General features: G+C 41.8%; 1 long non-coding RNA gene across 2 annotated transcripts; it reads right to left on the bottom strand.

Moving 5' to 3' along the window:
- Nucleotides 1-266: 266 nt before the first annotated feature.
- On the bottom strand, nt 267-16,721 carry LOC132538627 (uncharacterized). 2 transcript variants are annotated; one of them, XR_009549977.1, is made up of 3 exons: nt 16,658-16,721; nt 1,933-2,015; nt 267-1,161 (listed from the first exon to the last, which is right to left on the bottom strand). It is a non-coding gene; the product is annotated as an uncharacterized LOC132538627 (long non-coding RNA). The 2 variants fall into 2 exon arrangements; XR_009549976.1 differs by lacking the exon at nt 16,658-16,721 and adding an exon at nt 3,173-3,335.
- Nucleotides 16,722-27,431: the final 10,710 nt, after the last annotated feature.

Genomic DNA, 27,431 nt, shown 5'->3' with positions numbered 1-27,431 from the left:
GGTTCTAGCCCCCCCCAGCTCCCTACCTGCAGGGGGTCACTTCATAGGCAGTAAAGCAGTTCTGCAGGTATCTAACTTTCTCTCCCCCTCTATACCTTCCCCTCATCTCTCAATTTCTCTCTGTCCTATCCAACAACAACATTAGCAACAACAAGGAGGGAAATGATGGCCTCCAGGATCAGGGGATTCATGCAGGCACAGAGCCCCACAATAACCCTGGAGGCAAAAAAAAAAAAAAAAAGATTTTTATCTGGAGCAACTGGAGATCTCAAGTTGTGGTTGGCTGGCACAGGTGACTCCACAGGAAGAACAACCTGTTCTTTTTCTGTTTCACTGATGATGCAGGTGTGCATCCAAGATGAATTTTTTTTAATTTATTTCTTTATTGGGGAATTAATGTTTTACATTCAACAGTAAATACAATAGTTTGTACATGTATAACATTCCCCAGTTTCCCATTTAACAATACAACCCCCACTACAAGATAAACTTTAAGTGAGCACTTGGGTATACAGTCGTCCCTTGCCACATCACGCTTCAACTTTCGTGGCTTCACTTTATCACAGTTTTTTTCAAATATATTTATTAAAAACTTGATCAAGACAGTGAAAATGATAGAGCGTATGTTCCGTTGTCTGAGTCAGTTATACATCCCTGTATTACAATTAAAATCAAAATGACTGTCCATATGGACTGCAGGCCTATGCATTCCAACACCCCCACAAATCCTCCAACTTCAGCCAATCGGCCACTCTTTGTGTGTGTTTGAAATCGGGTGTGGAGAAACCAAGCCCATCAGAGCGTGCTTCCCTCATACACACTTCTACATTGCTGCAAATGGAAACATCTTTGTTCTTGTGTTTGCGATTTCTGAGCACCTTTATCTAAGCCTCACGATGGCTCTTAAATGTGCTGCTGCTTCTTAACCTTCCGACAAAATGAACCTAAGTGCCAGAGGAAGATGTTTACTGTCCAGGAAGTGAAACTCTTGGATATGATCAAAAATGGCAAGAAAACCGTGAAGGTTGCCTGCCATTATGACTTGAATGAGTCTACCATTTGCTCCATCTGTAAAGATGAAAAGAACATCCATGCAAAGGCTACTGTCTCTTTCAACAAGGAAGCAAAGTTGAAGGGGTGTGATTTCATGTCCAGAGGGCTCTGATAATGTTAAAAACCATAGTCAGAAGGTCATGAGCAGGTTTTCTATACTCTAACTATGAAAATAGTCTATTTAAAAATAATGAATCCTACTTCTCAGAAATTCACTTACTACAGTAGAGTCTGGAATGGATTAACCAAGATAAATGTGGAATGACTATATGAAACTGGAGCTTAGGGGAGAGACTAATGCAAAAACAGAAGTATGGGAATGAGGTGAATGGTGATGATTTGTAACTACGTAAGACCACCTTTAAACCAAGCTAGAAGGAGAAGGAGGAACACAGGATAGCTTCACTCCTAGGTATAACTTAAGAAAGGGGAAACACAGAGTGAAACCAAAGACTAGTTGTGGTCTGCTGCAGCAGGAATATGGATTCTAAAAGGGGTAGGAGGGGTGTAGAGAAGACTGAGGACCCAATGCAGGAAACTTTCAGCTGGTGGTGGAGGTGGTGCACAGACACCTTTCAAAAGAACAATGCCTATCATGTGAAAACCATCTTATAAATCATTATTTCTCCCAATAAAATGATTAAGAAAAAAAGAAAAAAATAATAACATCTTTAGCCCAAAAATTGTACCTGTTATCATTTAGGTCAAGCTTCCCAAAGTAGATATTCTGCAGCATTATTATTACTAACATGTTATTTATCATCATCACCATCATCATGAATTAGTAGGAGTAGTATTTTAATTTTGAAAATTTTTTCATAAGGTTTATTTGTCACTAATTAACTAGTCTACATCCAACAAGTTATTTATCTAACTTACCGGGCTCTTTATTTCTTCATCTGACATGTGAAGATAAATAAAAATTATAAACTCCCATTTCAGGGGTTAATCTGAGGATGGAACTAGAAGATATATAGGAAGTTAATTAGGAGAATTAACTTAAGTTAATTAAAACATTATCCTAGTAAGATGCACTATTTCTGTCAGTCTCTTTCAGAAGTAAAAATGAAACAAGAATTTCGTGTGGGGAACATAACAAAAGAATCACCAAAAGTGGGTTAAATAACATTAACAAAAGCAGAAGTAAACCTATTAGATGTCATTAAACTTCTGGAGTAGATAAAACTCCAGCTAAAAAAATACAAGAACATTTTGTCAATTATTGGCAAACAGACAATTTCACATGTAAATGATGTCTGAGTAAAAACAGAAGTTTTTCAAATAAAAGTGACTGTTAGAACTATGTCAATTCACTTACAACCATCATTAAGGTGTTTTTTTTCTAACAGAAAAACAAACTTGTTTCTCCAAAAATTAGAGTTTCTCATCAGATCTGAACAAGACAATGTGTTGTCATTCTTAGCTCAATGCCACTACCTTTTAAGTCGGAAAATGGAATTTTAACTGTCTGCAGAAAAACCTTTTTTTAATAATATTTTTAGTGGGAAGAGCTCAAAAGAATCACTTAAAATAAAAGGCAGTCCCATTCTTCTGCTACAGAATCTCAATTACACTGTCTGGGCGAGCCACACCTCACTCCAGCAGGGGTGGAGGCATCTCAGAAAACTCTTAGCAGTTGACTTGGAATCTGAGCAGGTTCCTTTCCAGTAGAGACCAGGATTCTGGGGATTGAACTACTAGAGGGCAAACTTCTGTTGCTGCGGTATTATTAGAATACTGACTAACCACTTCATGCTGGTTTTACCATGACAAGTCCAGAATGAAGAGGATTCTGATCTGGGCAACAGTCCTTTAGAAAGTGGAAGAGCTCTTTACTGTTGACCTTCGATGCCCCTTTCCTGTCTGTTTCTCCTGGACTTCCTCTCCAGCTTGACATGCTCCCTTGGGATCATCCTCACCTTCCTCCTCTCACAATCTACTATCACTTGTCTCAGAACTGTGAGCGGTCTCCTTTATCCTTTTCCTAGCCCATCTGAACATGGAGGAAAGTCATTACTAGGGAAGATTCTTCCCAGAGGCTCTGACATCAGGGAGAAACAGTATAACATTACATAACTGAGGGCTGTATGGCTTAAACAGCAAAGATGAGGTTTCTTACAGTTCAATAAGCTGAAAACAGAGCCTCAGAATGCCAACATGGCCAGTGTCATCTAAGGCTCCTCTTTTGAACGTGTCAGTGGTCATCTTGCTGGATGTCCATATGATCTATTTTCTGAGCTTCTGTCAAGGAGAGGAGAACACTCTGGAATCTCTTCAAAGGACACGAGACAGAGTAAGTGAAAGAGACCACAGTACAACAGCTTTCTTCAGTGTGGTAAGGGCCTGGCTCTAATTTAGGTTGAGTACATGGCAAAGCAACATACTGTTCCACTATTCCTCCCACCTTTTTTAATATTTATTTATTAATGAGAAAGAGAGAGAGAGAACATGAACAAACCACAGCATCACTCGAGCACATACAATTTCTGAGATAAAATTCAGGACCTCCTTGTATGAACCTCTGGGGCTTTGCTCATTTTCCTTCATGCTCTTTTTGATCCATACCATTTGATAGTGCAACTGCTGATCTCAACCAAATCAGTGCAACCAGTACCACCTCAAATTGTTTCACTTTGACTGTGTCTAGACTCGCCAAGCCAATAACCAGATGAGACCTTTCCTAGCTCATAGGACTCCTAAGTTCCATTTTGTGTGTCACACCTCCTAGCAGAATCATAGAGCCTAAATATAGACCAGGGCACACATGCACATGTATCCATAAGTTAGGGAAAATATATATATATTAAAGTAAAAGTGCACAATAGTCTACAGTGACTCAGGAAGTGCAGCAAGCAAGCAGAAAGACCTAAAAAGGACAACATAAAGTCTTGTAATTAAAAGATTTGGGAGCCAGGCAGTAGCATACTTAGTACAAAGAGCAAGGACTCGTGCAAGGATTCCGGTTCGAGCCCCCAGCACCCCACCTACAGGGGGGCTGTTTCACAAGCACTGAAGCAGGGCTGCAGGTTTCTCTCTTTCTCTCTCCCTCACTATTTTCCCCTCCCCTCTCAATTTCTCTCTATCCTATCCAAAAAATTGGGGGGGGGGGGGGAATGGCTGCCAGGAGCAGTGAATTTGTAGTACAGGCACTTTTCTTCTTCTAGCATTTGCCGGTACAAGCACTTCTTCTTCTTCTGGCGTTTGCCCTTCTTCCGTAGCTAGTCAACAGCGTCAGGTTGAGCCTGATGTAAAGTTTCGAGACCTCCTTTGAATCTGGAGAGGTGGCAGTCGTTGACTATGTGGGTCATAGTCTGTCTGGAGCCACAGGGGCAGTTTGGGTCGTCTCTGGCTCCCCAGCGATGGAACATAGCGGCGCACCGGCCATGGCCTGTTCGATAGCGATTGAGGAGGGCCCAATCATAACGTGCTAGGTCAAAGCCGGGTTGACGCTTGCAGGGGTCTGTGATGAGGTGTTTGTTCTTTACCTCAGCTGACTGCCAACTCTGTTTCCAAGAGTCTGGAACAGAGAAGTTCAGTGTAGGCGTAGGGGACCAGATTGGGTGACGAGACGTCAAGTGTTGGACAGGGTGGGCGAAGATATCCGCGTATATTGGCAGGTCCGGTCGAGCGTAGACATGGGAAATGAACTTCGATGATGCCGCATTCTGACGAATATCTGGTGGGGCGATGTTGCTAAGGACTGGCAGCCATGGAACCGGGGTGGAACTGATGGTTCCAGAAATTATCCTCATGGAGGAATATAAATTGGAATCGACCAAGTGGTACAGGCACTGAGCCCTAGCAATAACCATGAAGGTAAAAAAATAATTAATTATTTATTAATGACTTCAGTGGGGCAGCTTGACTTGGCTTTAAAACAATAAAGGTTTATTACACAGTGGTTATTTAGGTATGGTAAAAAGGCAAATATTGGCTATTCCTAATGGGCACAGAGGCATAAGTCTTTTAAGCTACTTTTACCAGAGCTGAGATACACGTGTACATGTCCTGGGAGGAGTGGCCATGATCAGTCCAGGGGAGCGGAACCACCAAAAAAGAGCACAGGAAAGAGTGCTGCAGCAGAGTTCAGCTACACATGTTCAGTCTCCAGGGATAGGCAGCATGGCCTGGTCCCAAGAGGAAGGAAAGTGCAGGGAAAGAGACCCACTTCCGCCCAGCTCAAAAGCTGGATAAACCCTTTCCCATATTAGGGAGCTACTCTGTTCCCTGATCAAGCTTTCTGGTCCTTTTTCCAGCCATGACATCATCTCCCCAGACAATAACTTGGATCCACCTGCATATCAGATTTCAGGCTCAAGGGGAAAAAAAAAAAAACTAGTATAGCCACAGGCCCTTTGGAATATAACTAAAATATGCCTACTAGCTATCTACAAAATGGAAACACCCCCCCCCCAACTCTTCATCTGCACTATTCCAGCCTTTAGGTTCATGATTGTTCAACAATTTGTTTGGCTTTGTATGTTAGCTCTCTTTTCAGCCACCAGGTTCCAGATGCTAGCATGATGCCAACCAGACTTTGCTGGACAGACAACCCCACCAATGTTTCCTGGAGCCCAGAGCCCCCAGAGCCCCACCCCACTAAGGAAAGAGAGAGGCAGAGTGGGAGTATGGATCAACCTGTCAATGCCCATGTTCAGTGGGGAAGCAATTACAGAAGCCAGACCTTCCACCTTCTGCATCCCACAGTGACCTTGGATCCATATTCCCAGAGGGTTAAAGAATAGGAAAGCCATCAAGGGAGGGGAGGGGATACAGAGATGTGGTGGGAATTGTGTTTTGTTGTACCACTCTTATCCTATGGTTTTGTCAGTGTTTCCTTTTTATAAATAAATAAAAATAAAAAATAAGCTGGGTAAGGGCAAGAGACCAGCACACTCTAATGATGACTCTTTTGGTCACTACGAGGCCACCCCAACATCCAGGGCCTGAGTCAGGGAATCCTAGGATTCCCACATAGATTTGATGGGCCCAGACCTCTAACAGATCTCTCTCTACACCATCACTGGTCAGCATCAACAGGAACAATATCATAAACCTTCTTCTGGGCCTCTACAGGACCTTACCCTCAATGTGAAACAATAGCCACACTCTCTAAAGGAAGGCTGGGTCAACATATTCTGCCATTCTAGAAAGAGTGATTCTGAAATGAGTGCAGCCTAGAATGTTCCTAGGTATGACCATGGAATGTGAGTTCAGACTGGCAGGGATGCAGAGGTTACGCAGGCTTCTGTGCTAAATATAAATAGACATGGGCCCTAGGTCAGAATGATGGTGTTTACAGTTAACAATATTTATACACTTTTTCCATATTTGGGAGCTACTCTCTTCCCTGGTCCAGCTTTCTAGTCCATTTTCCAACTCTGACACCATCTCCCCAGATAATACCTTTGGTCCACCTGCATGTTAGCTGTCAGGCAAAAATTAGTTAAGTCATGGGCCCCTTGGAATATACCTAAAATAGACCTACTAGAGTTCAAGGTTTTAACCTCTGTGCCACTTTCCAGGCTGCTCATCTCCTTCCTTTAAAACAAGTAATGGGTGATCAAGTTATTCCTAACACTGTGGCATTAACTTAAATCTACACAACTATACCTTTATTTACTATGTCTTTTTTGATAACCTCCCATAACTGGCCTTGCCCTCCCCATCCCTAGTCCCACCTCCATTTGTTTTTAGTTGAAGAATCAAAAGGAAAGAGGTAAATAGAGAGGGAGAGAGAGAAAGAGAGAGAGAGATTTGCAGCACTGTTTTTATGAAGCTTCCTTCCCACAGGCAGGGACTGGGGGCTTGAACCCAGGTCCTTGTATACTGTAACATATGCACTCAACCAGGTTCACCACTCCAGACTCCTAAGTTATCCTACTTACTTTTCATCTTATGTGACTTTAAAGCAATTAATTCCTTAAGAATTTTAAACAGGAGGATCAGGTGGTAGCCCAGCGGGTTAAGCGAGCAAAGCGCAAGGACTGGCATAAGGACCAGTGTAAGGATCCTGGTTCGAGCCCCCTGGCTCCCCACCTGCAGAGAGGGTCCTTTAACAAGTGGTGAAGCAGGTCTGCCGGTGTCTATCTTTCTCTCCTCCTCTCTGTCTTCCCCTCCTCTCTCGATTTCTCTCTGTCCTATCCAACAATGACATCCATAAGAACAACAATAATAACTACACAATGATAAAACAACCAAGGCAACAAAAAATAGCCTCCAGGAGCAGTGGATTCGTGGTGTAGGCACCAAGCCCCAGCAATAACCTTGGAGGCAAAAAAAATTGTAAACAGAATATCAATTATTAATAAAGAGAAATTGAAAATTTTTACAAATAAATCTATTTTATTATATCTCTTCTTCATGCATTCTTTTACAGAATCTAATACAAATCCGTATCTTTTTAGAGTTGTAAAACATAAGAATACTGTCATTTTCTATTTTTAAACATTTTTTTATTTTGGAATACATTTATTTACTTATTTCTTTTACCAGAGCATAGTTCATCTCTGACCTTAGATGGTGGTATGGGGGAATTAAGCCTAGGACCTCAGTGCCTCAGGAAAGAAAGTCTATTTGCATAGCCACTATGCATTTTCCCCCACTCTGTTGCCATGTTTATTAAAACCTACTTTAAATAATATGTCAATTCCCGGGGCTAGTTTCTGTTACCACAATTCATATAAGCATGACATGAAAATGGCTAAGGAAGAGATTGGGTTACTAAGCATTCATCTGTGGAGCCGTGAGCCTCTGTGCCATCGCTGCTAACTCATCTGCCATGACTTGACAGAAAACACTTTCCATTTCTGGAACTGGGGACTGTAAGGATTCAGAAAAGCTTGTCCTCAACAGGTCACACACTTGAAAAACTCTGGATGCTTATGTGATCCTGCCACACAGGAAGCATTTAGGAGGTAAATCAGATTGGCAAAACTGCTCACCATACTCCCAGACCTATGGCATCTTTAGGAATCTAAGTTCTAAAAATCCCTAACATCCAAAGATACTTATTTTGAAAGTCATACTCATTATGAATTGTTCTATTTCTCCTCTCCCTGGCACTAAGTAAGATTTGGAGATGAAAAGATACTCTTAAAAAAGAACAAGGGGGGGCTGGGTGGTGGCACACCTGGTTAAGTGCACACTTAGCAGTGCGCAAGAACCTGATTCGAGCCCCCGGTCCCCACCTGCAGGGGAAAGCTTTGCAAGTGGTGAAGCAGGGCTGCAGGTGTCTCTCTGTCTCTCTCCATCTCTATCACTCCCTTCCCTCTCGATTTCTGGCTGTCTCTATCCAATAAATAAATAAAGATAACAAAAAAAATTAAAAAAAAAAAACAAGGAACATCATAATGGGCACCAAGTCCAGTGATGATTGCTTTTTTCTCTGACCAAGTGACTTAATTCCTTTTAATGTTCCACCATTAGACACTGAATATACCAAGTCTAGCCTCTCCTCAGAAAGAAGTAGACAACTCCTAAGCCATGAACTCAGACTACTTTCTCCCAGTATATTTTTAGGCCACACAGGAAATGCTCAGGACTAAGGAAGCTGGAATGTGACTGACCTTTTACCTGTAATGATACCACTGACATGTGTCACCAGTGACATGGGGAGAGAGCTGACAGGAACTCTTTGCTAGACAACAGAATAGCTTCTCTTCATCTGACTAGATGTCTATCCCTGTAGTTTTTGCAATGTCCTATAATTACTGTAGACATCACTCATTGTAAAACAGGAAATCCCAGACTTTATATTTTATAACAAATTCCTTTTGAATGAAATAGTCAGAATGTTATCATACTTGTATTATCCTTGGCTGGAGAGTCAAAAAAGTTGATGAAATGGTCATTGAGCAAGTGTGTCCTTGCATTTGCAGGTATGCTCTGTGCATTGATGCAGCATCTCTCTGTTTAAGGGAGCTTCTAAGACAGCCTAAGAAAATTTTCTACATCATTCCAATGTTCAGTCATGTTATATAAAGTAATTTACCAACACAGATAATGGCACAGCATAATTGTGCTTTCTTCTTCTTCTAGCGTTTGCCCTTCTTCCGCAGCCAGTCAACAGCGTCAGGTTGAGCCTGATGTAAAGTTTCGAGACCTCCTTTGAATCCGGAGAGATGGCAGTGGTTGACCATGTGGGTCTGTCTGTAGCCGCAAGGGCAGTTCGGGTCGTCCCTGGCTCCCCAGCGATGGAACACAGAGGCGCACCGGCCATGGCCTGCTCAACAGCGACCGAGGAGGGCCCAATGACAACGTGCTAGGTCAAAGCTGGGTTGACGCTTGCAGGGGTCTGCGATGAGGTGTCTGTTCTTTACCTCAGTTGACTGCCAACTCCGTTTCCAAGAGTCTGGAACAGAGAAGTTCAGTGTAGGCGTAGGGGACCAGACTGGATGACGAGACGTCAAGCGTTGAACAGGGTGGGCGAAGACATCCGCACACATTGGCAGGTCCGGTTGAGCACAGACATGGGAAATGATGTGTTTCTTGTAGGCAAATGACATCTGCCTGATGCTGTATCACCAATTGTCCAATAAGAACGCGTTTGGCAAAGGACAGCCCCTCAACATTAAGTTGGAGGACTTGAAGAGCAGGACCAAGAGCTTGAAAGCTGTCAGGAGCTGCTTGTTGCTGGCTTTGAAAGTGACTGGGATCCATGTGGATTCAGTCGGCTAGGAAGGATCGTCAGTTTCCCCAAAGAATGGGTACTCAGGGGATGCCCCACGGGAAGGTCGATGCAATGCATCCCAAATTGTGTTTTGCAAGTCATTCACACTCAGCCATTAAATATCTTAGATAACTTTGGGAATAGTTCACAGAAAAACTTAAGGAATATTTTCTTCCTTCATACTTATAAATTAATGGAATATGAAATCATCTTTCATTTCTCTTTTTAAATTTTATGAATCAGAGTCAAACTTTTAATTCACACCAGGAACTAAGTCACCCAAGATAACTCTAGACATCTGCAATACTGAAATTTCTACTATCCTAAAATTCCCCGGCTGAGTTTTAGGGCAGTCTTCACCTAGTCCTCCTAAGGATATCCCCAGGCTGCTTTTCTCCTCCCCTGCACTACTCTAGTGGTACAAGTTGCCACCATCACTTGCCCAAACTACAGCCACTAACTTTCCCTTACCTAAGGCATCCCCTGTTCCATCTGAGAGAGTGCCCTAAAAGGAAAGTCTGAAAATGCTTCTCAACTTAAAAAAAAAAAATCAAGAGACTCCCACTGTTGTGCAGTAGAATGCTAGCCTAGGGTGGTCTAAGAACCTCTGGACCCCTAGTGCCTTCTCCAGACTTATTCCTCACCCTCTTATCAAACCAGGGAGGGATCTCAAGCTCTAGAGCACGCACTAGAAAGTTCACACTGGGGTAGCAGAAACTTTTTGTAGTAATAGAGACAGTGCTACTTTTATGTTATTATACCAAAAAAAATAAAGTCAAGGTTATCAATTCCAAACCAACCAATCACTATCATCAAAGGAACATGAATGAGGCAAGTGGCATGGCATGGCACTTTAAGTAACTACATTATTTTATTTTATAATAAAACAGTCAGAATTTCTTTGTCATCACTGTGACTTTACTGCTCAGGCCAAAGTGTTCAGATAGGAAGAGAAATAAAGAGCAAAAGAGCTTCCCCCAGTGCAGTGGGGGCCTGACTCAAACCCAGGTCGTATGCATCGGCAAAGCAGGAGGGTGCCTCCCAATGGAGGTATCTTGCCAATTCTAAAGCTGTTAATGTTGTTTTCCAGCTGTGAATATGAGCTTCACATATTCTAAACCTCCTCTAGTTCTCTAGATAACCCGTGGGGGTAAGTAACATTTGAGAAATGAAACATCTGGGTACTGGGGTTACAGATTAGTTCATTCAAATTCCATTCATTGTAACTGGACAGGTTGCCAAAAGTAGACATTTATTTTCCAGATGCGATTGCAGCTGGGACTCTGTAAGCCAACTGAGTCTCAAATTGGCTGTCACAACTAAGACCATGATATTGCAGATGGCAGAATGAAGGCAGGATACCTTCAGATCACATCTTGATTACTTCTGCTGGCAAGAAATAATCTTGTCAGGGCTGGTGGTGAATGCACACATGACCCAACACAGGAACCTGACTTCAAGTCTCTAGCCCCTTCTCCCTTGGGAGTTGGGGGGAGCTTCATGAGCAGTGAAGAAAGTCTGCCGGTATTGCTCCTTCTCTCTCCCTTTTTATCTTTCACCCCCCAATTTCTTTCCGTCTTATCAAATAATAAGATAAATAAGAAATAATCTTGCCAGCAATAAGAAAAGAAGCATAATGACCTATCAGGCTTCTTGCACTATGTTCTAGCCTCCATTTTCCTCCACCCCTTCTGCAGTGCCCGGAAGCTGTGGTGGCAAAAGCAGAGGAGCAAGGTCCTGATCCTGATAGAATTCTATTGCTGACTGAGATCAGCGTTGCCAAGTGGGTCTTTCTGTGAAGTTTTGTGGTCTTTCCTGGAGGACTTTGGAACAAACCAAAACCTGATTCGTTAATCCATCAAATGCTTTTGAAAATGTCCAGTCCCCTTCCTGTTTAAAATACCTATATTTGTTGCTCATTTCTTGCAATCAACATTGATAATGTATAAAGAATATGTATGTAGGGAGTTGGGCGGTAACACAGCAGGTTAAGCACACATGGCGCAAAGCACAAGGACTGGCACAAGAATATGTATGTTGTAGATTATAGGTTAAGTCACTGAAGCAAACCACCAAAAAATGTGTGGAATGCAATAAGATAAGAGCTTTTTTTCCTCCCAAAGTAGGTCTTATTGAATAGATGGAGTGGCTATATTGCCATTAATATGCAACTTTTCTTTCTGATCCAAGGAAACTCCCATTTTGGGTTATTTCTCAACCAGTAAGCGGGGGGCTAGGGGAAAGGTAGAAAGGAGTAAATACCTAATGATTTTCAAGCATACAAAACTTTTTTTCACATACTATCAGCTAGAAATGAATTGCATAGCTGACTGAGAGAATAATTAGTAAGTAGGTCGGTAACTGTGTTTGGTTATGGTGGGGTAGTAGAGGTAGACGCTACTATTTCTTGAAAGAAAAATACAGAATTAGCTGATGACTAAGGTGACTTATCCGCTTCTGTCAGGTCTCTCTGCCTATCCATACCATATCCATATACAACTTTCTTTAAATTAATTATACAATTAAGAAGGATATTCATTTTTTTACATGTATGTGAAAGTTAACAATAGACAAAATTCGCTGATAACATTTCTTGAGACAAGTCTCCGCTCTCATTCACTGGCCTCCATGCTCAAGTCCCCCTCCCCCCCCCCAGTGCAGTCTTTGTGTTGAGCTGCTCCCACTGTCTGGCCAAGAAGAACACTCCATAGAAGGTGCAGGAGAAAGGCCTCCATCATCAAACAAACCTTCTGCCTTTTGGGGATACAAATAGATTTTCCAGCCTCGTGGCCAAACTTTTAAGCTCTGAGTCATATCAGATGGCAAGACATTAATAAGAAAGCCTGCCTTATCATCATGATATTCCTCTTCATACCTGCCCGCTGGTTAATAATTACATGACTTCCCTTTCCTCTAGGAAGACATTATCAACAGAAGTGAAGACTAGCCAACATACATTCTAAATTGCTATTTAGCTAAAGGTTAAAGGCTCTTGGTCTGTCCAGTTAAGACAGGTAACTACTGGGAGTCAAGCAGTAGCACAGAAGGTTAAGCGCATGTGGAGCAAAGTGCAAGGACCAGCGTAAAGATCCCCGTTCAAGCCCCTGGCTCCCCACCTGCAGGGGAGTCACTTCACAAGTGGTGAAGGTCTGCAGGTGTCTTTCTCTCCCCCTCTCTGTCTTCCCCTCCCGTGTCCATTTCAACATCAATAACAATGACAATAGTAACTATAACAATAAAAAGGGCAGCAAAAGGGAATAAATAAATAATTTTTTTAAAAATTCTAAAAAGACAGGTAACTATTTTAGCAAGTAAGGTGCTACACAATAATAATAGTTGCCCACCTTCCTACCAATACAATGTGCTCATGTAGCCATCTGCTACTCATCAATGGCACCCCATGAGTACCCATTCATTGGGGAAACTGACGATCCTTCCTAGCCGACTGAATCCACATGGATCCCAGTCACTTTCAAAGCCATTAACTGGCTACGGAAGAAGGGCAAACACTAGAAGAAGAAGAATGGCACCAAATGTAGGTTTTTATTATATGAATGCCCCCATTCCAGTGCCAATTTCTGCATGAATTAGGGTACATGCAAAGATCTTCTTATAAATGTGCTTTAAAAGTAGCATTCCTGTCCAAGCTCCTGGACCCCACCTGCAGGGGAAAAGCTTCACAAAATCCGCAGATCTTGCCACCAAGAGGAACAGAGGATTCTAACTGCCTGACTCCATATCTCAAAGGAAATTTATCTCCAAACTGTCTTGTAATGTCTGTGAAGAATGTTAAGGTTCTTGTTGCTGGCAATGCATTGTTTGTCATCTTTTTTTAACTAAATCATTCATCTGTCGAGTTATTGTAGCATCCATCATTTGTTGGATTTATCGACTATTACCAACTATTCTGGACCCTAGGAAGACAAAAATAACTGTGACACTTCTGGAAGCTCTGCGTAAATAGTTTCTATCTATTTTGTGATTATTCACATAGATAGTTCATCGTTCTCTAATGGACATACCACAAAGCCAAATTAAAGGAGTGGTGGTGCACACTGTAGAGCATAAGTGTTACGATGCATGAGGACTCTGGTTAAAATTCCTGGTGCCCAACTACTAGGGGGAAGTTTCTTTCTTTTTTTTTTTTTTTTGCCTCCAGGGATTGCTGGGGCTTGATGCCTGCACCATGAATCCACTGCTCCTGGAGGGCATTTTTTCCATTTTGTTGCCCGTGTTGTTGTTGTTGTTGTTGTATAGGATAGAGAGAAATGGAGAGAAGAGGAGAATGCAGAGAGGGGGAGAGAAAGACAGACACCTGAAGCCCTACCTCACCACTTGTGAAGCGACACCCTACAGGTGGGGAGCCCAGGGCTCAAACCAGGATCTTTATGACAGTCCTTGTACTTCATGCCATGTGTGCTTAACCCACTGTGCTACCGCCTGGCCCCTGGGAAGTTGTATGAGTGGTCAATCAGGGCTGTAGGTGAGTCTCTCTCAGTCTCTCTCTCTCTCTGTTTCTGTCTGTCTGTCTCTCTCTCTCTCTCTCTCTCTCCCACCCTCATCCTCCTCTTCTATCTCCTTTCACTCTCAATTTTTCACTATTTCTATCCAAAACAAATAAGAATTTAAAAAGAAGAAAATATTTAATTCAAGGGGAGCACACAAGACAATTGTATTTTTCATGTTTCTCAATTTATATGACTTACATCAGTGGGCCTAGCTTAAAAATATAACTTAGTAAAATGAACCACTTAAAGTGAAAAATTTGCTTGGTACCAAGGACAAGTTTCAACTCAGTTCCACCTACATGCTCTTACTAATCAATCAAGTGCTATATTGATACCAACTTTCCATCACAAAAATGAAACTGTAATATGCAAAAGACATTTGTTTCCTACACTGAGCCCTGCCTGACCCCAACTTTGGATTCTACTTCTTATGACTCTTAAGCCAATATCCATAATTTCCCCTAAAAGAAGCCAGATACAAATGAGTACATACCACTTACTTTATTCCACTTACTTCTAAAGTGCCAAATCAGAAAAGAAAAAAAAAAAACCCACTAATGCATGATGCTAAAAGTGAGGGCATCCCTGGGTGGCACGTAAAGTGTTCCAGAACACTGACTATCTTCTGCCTCTGCACCAGTGCGCTCATCACACAAGGTGTGCAGTTTTCAAATCCCATCTGGAAGAGTTCTGGCAGCAGTTTTTCACTATTCAAATAGTTTGCAAAGCCTCTGCAGAACCTCGGATGGGCACTGTACTAGCCACTAAGAAGGTTCTGAAACATGCAGAGTGCATCCATATGAGGCCATCTGTGGTGGGGGTGGAGGGGCCCTGTGTGTCCATGTGCACATCTCTAAGGCCTTCTGCTCTATGATTCTCTCCAGGTGTCGGGGTTATGGTTGCCATAGTCCTCTTTGGATCCCACCCAGCTTTTCTGGTACTCAGAGTATCAACTTAGGCAGACTTAGAAGAAAGATAAGATTAAGATACATGTCTACATAGCTCTTCATCAAAGGCAGGATGGGAGGCCTGGAGACCCCAGGACCAGTATCCCAATTCCTGGTTCATGATCAATGCCTGACCACCAGCTTGATGAATGGCCTTTGGCAAAACCCTGTTTTCTGGACCTCGGTTTTGTTGTTGAGATTGAACTAGGGAAACGCCAAAAACGTATTTGTCAAGGTCCTACATCTAACTTAACTAACAAGAAATAGAACCCAGAGTTTGGTTTAATAGCTAACTAAACAGTTTTCTTTCTACAGATTTGCGTGAAAACAAGCAACCTAAATTCAGATTTTCACATTAGTACAGCTTTCTGTGTACTGGACATAGACATAACCATATGAGGTAAATATGTCATCCCCACTCTTCAGATGAGGAGGTTGCCATCAGTTAGTGACTGGCCCTTGAGGCTATGCTCACTGATTCCACAGGCAGGACAAGAAGACTGATTTGTATGCTCCAGAACCTCCCTCTCCCCACAGGGGCTTGTAAAAAGTCCCAAAATCAACAAAGAAGCTGAAAATAAATCCAATCCCAAAGCAAAGCATCATCTTACTTTTTCTAGTTTCCTGCACTTGAGAAAGAAAAATAGGAGTTGGGAATTTTATTAGGAAGGATAAAATGTCGTTTGTTAAAATGATAAAACTCTACAAAGTTGTATAAAGTCTCACATGGTTCCAAAGTCCCAACATGTCATAATTCTAGAGATGTGTGTCTTCAGTGATACTGCAGTCCACATTTTATCTGAACAACATAAAATCTTTCAGGTGTAAAAGATTTTATGAACTCAAAATCAAAGGTCAAAATGAGTCTTTCCTTTTTCATTTCTCTCCTTCCTTCCTTCCTTCCTTCCTTTCCCTCTTTCTTCTTTTTTAAAAAATGTTCTTCTAATGTAGAAAAGCTCCTAGATAGACCACTCCACCTGACAAGACTTGCCTGTCTGTGGTAAATGACGAGAGGAAGGTCCCTCCATGAAGACTATTCAAGATGCAATGGAAGAGAACTTTTGGGTGAGGTGCTGGGAGGGACGGACACTCTTAGCAAGCTTCAAAATATTTTTAATGTTGTTTCAACCCGACTGATGATTGCTTTAGAACAAGTCTCCAGTCTCATTCTGGCACTTAATCTGCAGAATTCCTTAAAAGGCAGTTGAGCCTGACAAGTAGAAAAATATCAGATGCCTAGAAAAGAAAGAACATGTGCTAGAAGTTACTACTACTCTCAGGAGTTAATAGTTCACTGAAATACTTCTAAACACATTCTCTCTCTCCACCCCCCTCATACACACACATACTGAGTTAATCTTTCCCTGATTATTTCCTTTAGATGAAAGACCATCAATTAATGAGTGAGAAACAGTTACTATAAGACAATCCTAAGGGGAAAAAAAAAAAAAAAAGCACAATATTTAATCTTTCCTTACTGTGTGGTTTTTGTGTGTTGAATTTCTTACTCAATTTTCATCCCCAAACAGTACCCTACACTGACACTGAGGTTTGGGGTTAATACTATGTATGGTAGGACTTCTTTCTGAATCAGGCCCCCTAAGCCTGTGTGTGTGTGTGTGTGTGTGTGTGTGTGTGTGTGTGTGTGTGTGTGTGTGTGTGTGTGTCCCTGCAGTCCTGAGTGTGGGTACAGTCCCATTAAGGCCATGTTCTCATGTGTCCCTGCTCCCCCCCCCCCCGCATACCCAACACAGTGACCTTACTAAGTGCATAGATGAGAACTCTTAGAAACTGCTTACGTCCAATAGCACTTTCTAGTGTTCCACACAGCATTTGTGAAATGTATTTTTAGAACCTGTCATGCTAGAAGCCAGGAGTAACAGATAGAGCATTTGGCAAGCTGGACACAGTCCTCTCCCCACAGAACAGACCACCAGCAGGGAGTGACCAGGCAGCCAGGGCTACTGAAGGTAGAGAACCAAAGCGGCCAGGGAAAGTGCATCAGAAATCAGTCCATATAAACCCAGTGGGAAAAGTAAGAGGGGGGGGGGGTGAAAAGTGAGGTGTGAGGTCCAAGATAAGCCTCAGGGAGCAGATATAAGATGTCAGATGTCAGGCTGATGGAAGGCCCATTAGTGGGCATGCAGTGACCATCTGTTGTAGACAGGTTTTGCTAACATATTCATCATGAAGGCTGGCCAGTGGCACACTTGGTTGAACACACATTACCATGTGCAAGGACCTGGGTTCAAATCTCTGGTCCCCACCTACAGGAGGGAAGCTTCATGAGCTGTGAAGCAGTGCTGCAGATGTCTCTCTCTTTCCACTTCTACCTTCCTTCCCCTCTCAATTTCTTTTCATCCTATCAAATAAATGCTTTAAATATACATTCATTATGTTCACAGTGAGTGCTCTGAGCTAGACTCTGCAGTAGGGATCCTCGCCTCTGCCTCAAATCTGGGAACTCTCCCTCAACAAGGAACCTAAGATCTCAGTATTCTCTCATCAATGTGGGCAACTTGCACTTTTCCTGGGGTTGTTGTCTAGCACAGAAAGGGGGGTGAGTGGGGGCGACTGCCTGCTCAGCTGTAAACCAGTCTTGGGCACTCATGGTGCAGTTGGAGATGTCTTTACATGTGTTTGTGAACTTTGTATTATTTTTTAGATAGAGAGGGGAGATTGAAAAAGACCACAACAACAAAGTTTTCTTCCATGTGGTGGGGACCAGACTTGAACCTAAGTAGAGCAGATGGCAAAGCAGGACACTATCCAAATGAGCTATTTTACCCATCCATTACCACCCCCTGGGGGGCCTCAGTACCTGATGTCTCCACTGCTCCTAACCACCTTTTTTTTATTTTAAATAGAGGATGAGAGACAGAGAGAGAGGTAGAGAGACACTGAGAGAAGAAGAGATACCACAGAACTGTTCCACCACAAATGAAGCTTCCTCTCTGTAGGTGCTCTCATGTGGCCAGGGGCTCAACCCCTAGGCCCTGCTGCATGGTATCAAGTGTGTTCCACCCAGTAAGCCACCTCCCAGCCCCCTTGTTTGATACTTACAACCTCTCTTATGAGCTGTGTACACTATTAGACCTACACTACAGCTGGGGAAAGTGTAGCACAAATGGGCTGAGCAACTTGCCAAGGGTCACACAGCCAGCAACTGAGAACGAGCAGCAGAAGCCTGCTTCTCTGCTCCAGCCCAGCTGTTCGAGCCAACACCCTGTGCTCTCCTTGTAGCCCTGAATAGTCATGTGCCTGACTAGCAGCCCCCCACTCCAGCAGCCCTCAGTCCACAAGGAAAGCAAACACAAACCCTTGTCTGGAGTCCTGGGCTTGGGCTCAACAAGGCTGACACCCAAAATTCAAACTCAGGAGGTGGAGTTCACAACATGTACACAAAACAGAACACTCCACTTACTGAGTGCCTCCCAAGACCTTGACGAAGGGTTTAAATCATCACACTGCCTCTTCACAACTATGCAAGGGAACCTGTGTCTCCTCATCAGATGTAAGCAGAAACTGTGGCACAGGGCTGCTGTGTGACTAGGTCCAGCTAGTGAGTTTCTTTCCCCAGTCACTGTGGCCTCCTTAAAGCCTTGTGCTCTATGCCAGTAAACAGGCACCAGTTGATTTCAGGTAACTTCTCTCTGACAGGAAGGGGAAGTGTTTCGGTTCAGACAGTTACCAGACTAGCTTCCCAAACTCCACAACAGGAAGCTGGTGCAAGCGCCCCCAGACATCATGCTCACAGCAGCCTGACTGCCTGCAGAGCCCTCCAGCTCCATTTGACCCCAGGAACACTGCTGAATGACCAGCAGTATGAGACAGGGCTTCCAAAAGCAATTCTTCACACTTGGCTAGAGAGAAGGTGTTGAGGGTCATTGCAAATGAGCAGAAAGGAGGACACAGAGGGCAGTTAGGAGTGAGGAGAAGGGAAGAGTAAGAAAGGGACTAACAGATGAGGCCACGTATATAGCACAATTAAAACATTCAGCCTTCCACTAAGATCTTCCTCCAACAATGAATTTGCCTCACTCATGCTGATCATTTTACCTCAACTTTGTCTGCAAAATGTCCTAGAAAAGAAAACTGTGAGGCAAAGGGTAGGACAGTGTGGCAAATCTGGTAGAAAGCATGTTACCACGTGCAAGGACCCAGGTTCAAGTCCCTGTACTTCACCTACAGGGGGGAAGTATCATAATCAATGAAGCAGTGCTCTTCTTCTCTACTCCAACCTTTCCTCTCTAATTCCTTCTGTCTCTGTAAAAATAAATAAATTGGAGTCAGGTGGTGGTGCACCAGGTTAAGCACACATAGTACAAGGTGCAAAGACCCTTGCAAGGATCCTGGTTCAAGCCCCTGGCTCTCCACCTGCAGGGGTTTCACTTCACAAGCAGTGATGCAGGTCTGAAGGTATCTATTTTCTCTCCCCATCTCTCTCTATATATTTTTAAATATTTATTTATTCCCTTTTGTTGCCATTGTTGTTATTGATGTCACTGTTGTTGGACAGGACTGAGAGAAATGGAGAGAGGAGGGGAAGACAGAGAGGGGGAGAGAAAGATAGACACCAGCAGACCTGATTCACCACTTATGAAGCAACTCTCCTACAGGTGGGGAGGGGGGTTGGGGGCGTCTCAAACCGGGATCCTTCTGCCTGGTCCTTGCGCTAGGCACCACGTGCACTTAACCCACTGCAATACCGCCCAGCTCCCTCCCCCTCTCTATCTACCCATTGCTTCTCAATTTCTCTCTGTCCTATCCCAAAAAATTGAAAAAATGGCCACAGGAACAGTGGATCCGTAATGCCGACACCAAGCCCCAGCAATAACCCTAAGGCAATAAACAAACAAATAAATAAATAGAAAAATGGCTGCCAGGAGCAATGGATTCATCTTGCATACATGAATGCCCAGTGATATATACCTGGTGACAAAAAAAAAAAAAAAGAAAGAAAGAAAGAAGAGAAAGAAAAGAAAAGAAAAGAAAAGAAAAGAAAAGAAAAGAAAAGAAAAGAAAACCAACTATGGGGCAAGTGTTTCGAGCCAACCCATCAAGTGAGGAAGGCACACTCTAAACCTGAAATGCATAGGATATTACTTCAAAGTAAAGGGAAATGATGAAAAATATAACTTTTTTTCTGTATATGCTGTAGCTTTAAAATATACTGTCTTTCCTCCCTCCTCCTGTCCCCCAACCATAAGGAATACCGATTGTGGTATTAAAAAACATAATGACAGAACTTAAAAATCAGTTTACTCTGTGGGAGACAGGAGGAAAAGATACTAGACCTTTCAGTGATGAGAAAAAAAGAAGACAGAGAGTTGGGTAGTAGCGCAGCAGGTTGAGCACAGGTGGTGCTAAGCTCAAGGACCAGCTAAGGATCCCAGTTCGAGCCCCCAGATCCCCACTTGCAGGGGAGTTACTTCACAAGCAGTGAAGCAGGTCTGCAGGTGTCTATCTTTCTCTCCCTCTCTCTGTCTTCCCCTTCTCTTTCCATTTCTGTCTGTCCTATCCAACAACGATGACATCAATTACAACAATAATAAAAAAACAACAAGGACAACAAAAGGGAAAATAAATAAATATTAAAAGAAAGAAAGAAAGAAAAAAGAAGACAGAAGCAAATAAAGCCAACTCAGCATTTATTTACCAACAGTAGTGTGCGGCTGAGTCAAAAATACAGTGACTTATGTGGGAAAAAAGGGAAGTGAATCTGGTCTCTCCAGCAGATGAGTGGAGACAGTGTGCACAGAAGCTGGAGGCAGCCTGCGGTCTCCTGGGGCTACTTGGGGAGTTAGGTAAATGTGAACATCCTCAAAAACCAAGATGTGAGAAACTGAAATCAAACTAGAGTGGCTATCAAGTGGTATATTTAGGAGAGCTTGTTTTGTAGGCTAGACTTACAGAATAGCAAGTTGCTGTCAATTAGAAGTGTGTCTGGAAGAGCCTCTGTGGTTGAAGGGGAGCCTTAACTAATCTAGAACAAAGAGCCACGAGAAAGCTCTAGTCTCTAAAACCTAGGTAATGATTGTTCTAGACCCACTTGCTCACCATTGCCCCAACACAGCCGATTTCTACATCAAAAGTAGTTAAGCATTTCAACAAAAGGAAGTGGTTAACAAAAGAATTGCCAAGTACACAGAAGTTTTTTTTTTTGGGGGGGGGGTTTACTATATTAAAAAATGCTTGTTCTGTATACCATTTTCATTAGATATTTTTATAAGCAGGAAGCCCTACAGGGGTTGGAGGTGGTAAAAAAACTTCCCAAACAGATACTGTTAGCAAACCCCCACAGTCACCTGAAGTGACTAGCAAGACCCTCATCAATTTTAACTGAATGCTGTTAATGAGTGCAAGACTGAGATATACACCCATAATTTTAGGCTACATATCACAAAAAATACAGCCTGAGCGGGGCTAGACCCAGGTTTCATGCACACCGTAATCTAAGCACTTAGCTCGGTGCACCACAGCCTGACCACCATACCACAATCAAATTAAGTCACCGGTGCCATTACCAAAAAAAAAAAAAAAAAAAAAAAGCAATTGTTTTGTGGTTGTCTAAAAAAAAAAATTACTGATACTTTATTTATTTATTTTTACCAGAGAACTATTCAGCTCTCAATAATGGTAGGGCTAGAACACTGGAGCAGGTATGCAAATATTTAGCTAACTATTATGCTGTTTCCCAGGCCAAGGTGCAATTGATGAAGCTTTTCTACTTTAATTTTCATCAAAACACTCACAGATGTGTGATACTGCTCTGCTAGCCCCAGTTTCAGTGAGCACAGTAACTCTGAAAGCATTACTTCACCTGAGGCCCTCTGCCACAGTGCCCTCCTCTCTAAAGTAATAGCCTGAGTAGTTCTTACAAGGATAAAGCTTGTTTGTTCACAGGAAGCACCTGAAACCAGTACCAAATGGCAGGATGCTAATAGTATTTGCTGGGACCATTGCTATAAATGCCCCCTTTGCCGTCCCCAGCACGGACAAGAACTTGAGTGGTAGACATTCACTGACTGCTAGACTCAGGCACACCCACATCTTTTCAGTGTTCAAGAAACGCTTTAAAACAAATTAATTTGCCAGATGCAAGAACTATGCCTGGATGAGGATTCCTGCCTTTATAAAATATACATGCACCTGCAATAGTGACTGGTACTTTTTATTAGCTAATTGAATATTTGATGGCAAATATTTAAATAAGTAAATGAGTGGCCTGATGCTTCAATGATTACATACTCAAACAAGAAAGTGAGTTACTAGCAAGCAAAATAATGAAATGTAAATTGCTCTATAGAACCTAGGAATAAATGAATCCACAGAGGAACAAAATGGAAAGACATATATAATTCACTGTAAGCCACCTCACTACCAAATCAATATTTTCTAAAAATAAGTCATCTGAATACACACATACACACACACACACACACACACACACACACACACACACACAGAGTCTACATCTAATTATAGAGAACTTCATTGAAACCCTATTCAAAAAATGAGGAAGGAAATTTATGGTCAGCTTTTTATTTCATACTTAATGTCCCACGCTTTTCAAAGAGCTATATTCTAATTCTTTTTCAAACATTTACAAGGAAGTGTTGTGATTGTGAAAACAGATTTTCTGAATACTTAAGCTAAATATTTACATTCTGCCTTTTCAGTTAAACAATTGGCTTTGTTCATACATATTTAGGTGAAAATACTTAAATGCTGTAACACATCAATAATGAAAGGATATGGTTTTTCACTAGCTAGTCTAAACTTAAGGGGTTTTAGAAAAAAACTTCACGAGAAGGACTTGGAAAAATTAAAAACTATTAATGCACACATATACCCAGAAAATTTTAAAAAGGAGGGGTGAGTAGGGTTGGCCACTTTCTCAAAAATACATCTCCTCCACGTGCTTATGTTTATGTGGCTAAGATCTGGTGAGAATGTATACCCATTTCCCTCACTATAACAATAACCCCAATTTTGTTACTTTGTATAGAACTGAAGTATTTGAATACTTCAAAAGAATTTTTAAACTGGCATGCACAGGTTTATTCATTTTTGTAGCATCTCTGTATACGGAGATGTGACTAGCATCTTATCTTTATAAAGCAAAATAAAAGCTGGAGATGCTGGAAGATAGTAATTCGCCTGAAGGAAGCAAAGACACATAACTCTAACTTACGAAATGCAGCTTAAAGGTCGTTTCTTCTTTTAATACAATAGGATGTTTTCCCACTCAATAATTTTCCCTTTATATAAGTGTAAACAGTGATGGTGGATAGCTGGGCAGGAAAAATTAACTACCAGGGCAAACCCCAAGGAGATTTTTGTTTTTATCATTTTTATTGGGAGGGTTAATGGTTTACAGTGCAGTCACTGACACATGGGTACAATTTCATTATGCACTTGGACCCCAAAGTCCTCTTCCACCTCTCCCTCCTCCTCCTTCCCCAAAGTCATTTACTTTGATGCAATATGCAATATACTGTGCCAAGTTCATGTTTCACTTTGTATTCTCCAAAGGAAATGTTTTGTGGGTGGGTTAGGCTGATCAGCAGCAGCTCTGACACTGGGAAGAGGAGAAACAAAGCATAGAGAAGTGCATGATTTTGCTTCACTCACTGAGAAAATTATCACTAACAGCTCAACAAAATTAAGTTGTAGAAGTGAGAAATGGGAGTACTTGGTAGCAAATCTCTTCCTTGATGTCACATAAAATGTCCACTGTGAGCCTAGCCCAAGTCATGCATCTGTGCCTTCAAGTCAGCGGCGATCTGAGCCCTGCCCTGAGTCAGTGGGTGGCGTTTACAGGAATAGGAAGAGAAGGTCCTCTAGCAGCCCCCAAGGGGTAGGGGGTTTCCTATGAGAAGTCTCATGGTCTGTGTTCAGTTGCACTTTAGATCTCATTAGATCTGGAGGCAGGACCCACCACAAGTCACTCTAATGAATAATTAATTCTCTAGAAGGAAACAGATCACATTTATGGTACCTGAATGGTACATTCTTCAGGAGTGAATCCACTCAGAGGTCCTTTGCAGCAAAAATGAACTTTGAATTCCAGTAGCCACTTCTCTCAAACCTAACTCGGGCTGCCAGGACTGAGTCACTTTCTTCCCACTCAGAGTCACATTACCAGGGGCCAATTCCACCTGTTTCAATATTGGACTGATGACAAATGTGCCCCTTGAGAGCTGAGCAGCAGGGGTTCTTAAACCATTCACTGGAGAAAGTAAGATAACCCGTCCCCTATATAAGAGGTTGTGAGTTCAACTAGGCCAGAGAAAACGCCCCCCCCCCCCCCCCGTTACCTTTAGCCAAGTGCTTTCTTGGTGTGAAGCAATATTGAGTGAGGGGTCATCTTAAACAGTAGCAAGAAAGGTAGTAAAACTACAGCCAAAAGAATGCATGTCAGTTATTCAAGGCTATATATATACTAGAGGCAGAGAGAGTGAAAGAGACCACTACAACCAAAACTTTCTTCTCAATGGTGAGAGCCAGACTTGAACTTGGGTCATGCACAAGGCAAAGCAGAGCTCTATCCAAGTGAGCTACTTCACCAGTCCTCAAGATCTTCCTACCACATTAATGCTAACAAGCAAGAAGGAGCAATGAATAGATAGCTAAAGTGGATGCCAGGAAGCAAGATCTACCAAAAAAAAAAAAAAAGAAAGAAAGAAAGAAAGAAAGAAAGAAAGAAAGAAAAGAAAGAAATTTGTAGCACTAGAATCTTCTAGAAGGATGCAGTAGTTTGTCCAATCTGGCATCTCTCAAGAAAACACAAAATCTTCCTCTGCCATACTGACGTAGTTCTTCTTTAAATCCTCTCTTCCCTGCCCTCCGTGAAAACCCTTGCTAACCGTCCATGCCCATTTTTGTCAGTTAATTGCTACATTCCTGAAGGTAATGTTGAGAACAGCTTTTCACCCCACTGGATTTCTCAAAAGCACTACTCCTTCCCACTTGCCCACTCACTTTCATGCATGAATGAAGTGGTTAATAAATGACCTTTTAAGTCAGGAGTGGGGAAGGTCTGTCTGGCCCATGAAACCACTGGTCTGACCCTGTCAATGCAACCACAGGCAAGCCTGTGGTTTAATAAATAAATAATAAATATAGAAGATTTAATAAATCTAGATTTAATAAATCTAGAAGGCCATCTCATAATAACATTAAATGCTATTTTTTATTTATTTTTATTATTTACTAAATAGAAGCAGAAAGAAATCAAGAGGGAAAGGAGAGATAAGGAGAGAAAGAGAGAGAAATACCACTAAGGAAGTTTTCCCCAACAAGGATTTACATGCTAATACTTAATTTAATGACTTTGTATGGCCTGTAAATGATCTTATAAAGATCCAAATGGTCCTCAGTAGGAAAAAAAAAAAAGTTCCCCACCACTGACTTAAGCAGTGCAAAGAGTTCTGTAAGTCTCCTTTTATCCTCATCCTGCAAATCCAGCAAATGGTTGTCAGTTCTCACATAAACAGAAAACAATATCAGGGTGTGATTGAGTGAAATGGTACTTCAAGAGAAGCTTCAGAGGTCTGAGATTTTATTTCGTTTTTGCCACATGTAATCTGTATGAGTTTGTGTTGGTAAATCACTGATTCTTGGTTTGCTTCCTTTATCCACAAAACTTGCCACACAAGAAACCTGTCCCTCATCACACAGTCTTCCTTCCTCTCATGCCTGGTCATTCACATTAAAAGTTTCATGTATTTCTTTAAGGGTGCTTTTATCTCTGGAAAAACTCTTTGGTGATCAAAATCCCAGAAGGAGGTCAAGAGATGGGTAAGATAATATAATTCAGCAACAACAATATAAAAAAAAAAAAAAACACAAATTACCCCATCCAAAAGTGGGGAGAGGATATGAGCAGAATATTCACTATAGAAGAGATCCAAAAAGCCAACAGACAGGTGAAAAATGCTCCAAATAATTCATTGTGAGGGAAACGCAAAGACAACAATGTGATGTCATTTCACTCCAGTGAGAATGTCATACATCAGAAAGGTTAGTAACAACAAGTACTAGAGAGGTTTCATGGCTAAAGGAACCCTCCTGCACTGCTGGTGGGAATGTAAGTTGGTCCAACCCCCATGGAGATCAGTCTGGAGAACTCTCAGAAGGCTAGAAATGGAGCTACCCTATTACCCTATAATTCCTCTCCTGCAGATATAGCCTAAAGAATCAAATACATTCATCCAAAAAGATCTATGTATACCTATGTTCATAGAAACACAATTTGTAATATCCAAAACTTGGAAGTAACAACAGATGAATGACTGAGAAAGTGGTGGTATCTATACAAAATGAAATTCTACTCAGTTATTACGAATGATGAATTCACCTTCTTCACATCATCTTGGATGGAGCTTTTAAAAATCTTGTTAATTGAGATAAGCCTGAAAGAGAAAGATGAATATGGGATGATCTCACAGACATTAGTTAAGAAAATAAGAACAGGGTCAGGTGGTAGAGCAGTGGGTTAAGCACACATGGCACGAAGCACAAGGACTGGCATAAGAAAATAAGAAAAGAAAGTGGAAATACAAAGCAGAACTTGGACTGTGTTTGGTGTATTGCACCAAAATAAAGAACTGGGGTGCCGGGCGGTGGAAGAGAGGTTTTCAGGTTCTTGTGCATGACAGTGAGAGTATTTTGCAGAAAACTGAGAAATTTCACATGAGCATCAAAAACTGTATTTACCCTAAACCATTATCCCCCCAAATAAAAAAAATAAAATAAAATTCAAAGTCATATTTTTGTAAGTATGCAGTCTAGTCTTTTACTAAAAAGAACTTACTTTATAAGACAAGAGTAATCTTGTAATAAAAGCTTATTTTAATTAATAAATGGTCAGAGGATTTGACTGTAATATAGACGTGGGGTGATTGTGTCTGAATCATCTGTGATTTTTCTTTTCTTTTTTTGAGGGAGTATGTGCTTCTGTCCAAAGAAAATGAGACATTTATAATTTTCTTTGGGCTTTTCCTCAGTTACTGAAGCACTAATGTTCTCTTGGCATTAGATCATCTGTAGTTAAGCCAGAAAGTCAAATGGCATCACTATTCAGGATTTCTCTGGCTGAGAAAACTTATTATATCTGCTTTTCTATTAAATGATAGTTATGCACCCTTTGTTATCATTAAAGGCCATAAGGGCTAGCAAGATAGATCACCAGGAATGTACCTGCTTGTCATGTGTGCAACTGAGAGTCAATCCCAACCCCCACTA

The sequence above is a fragment of the Erinaceus europaeus genome, chromosome 5 (genome assembly GCF_950295315.1).
Source record: "Erinaceus europaeus chromosome 5, mEriEur2.1, whole genome shotgun sequence".
Taxonomy (NCBI): domain Eukaryota; kingdom Metazoa; phylum Chordata; class Mammalia; order Eulipotyphla; family Erinaceidae; genus Erinaceus; species Erinaceus europaeus.
This window is presented reverse-complemented; position numbering and strand designations above follow the sequence as displayed.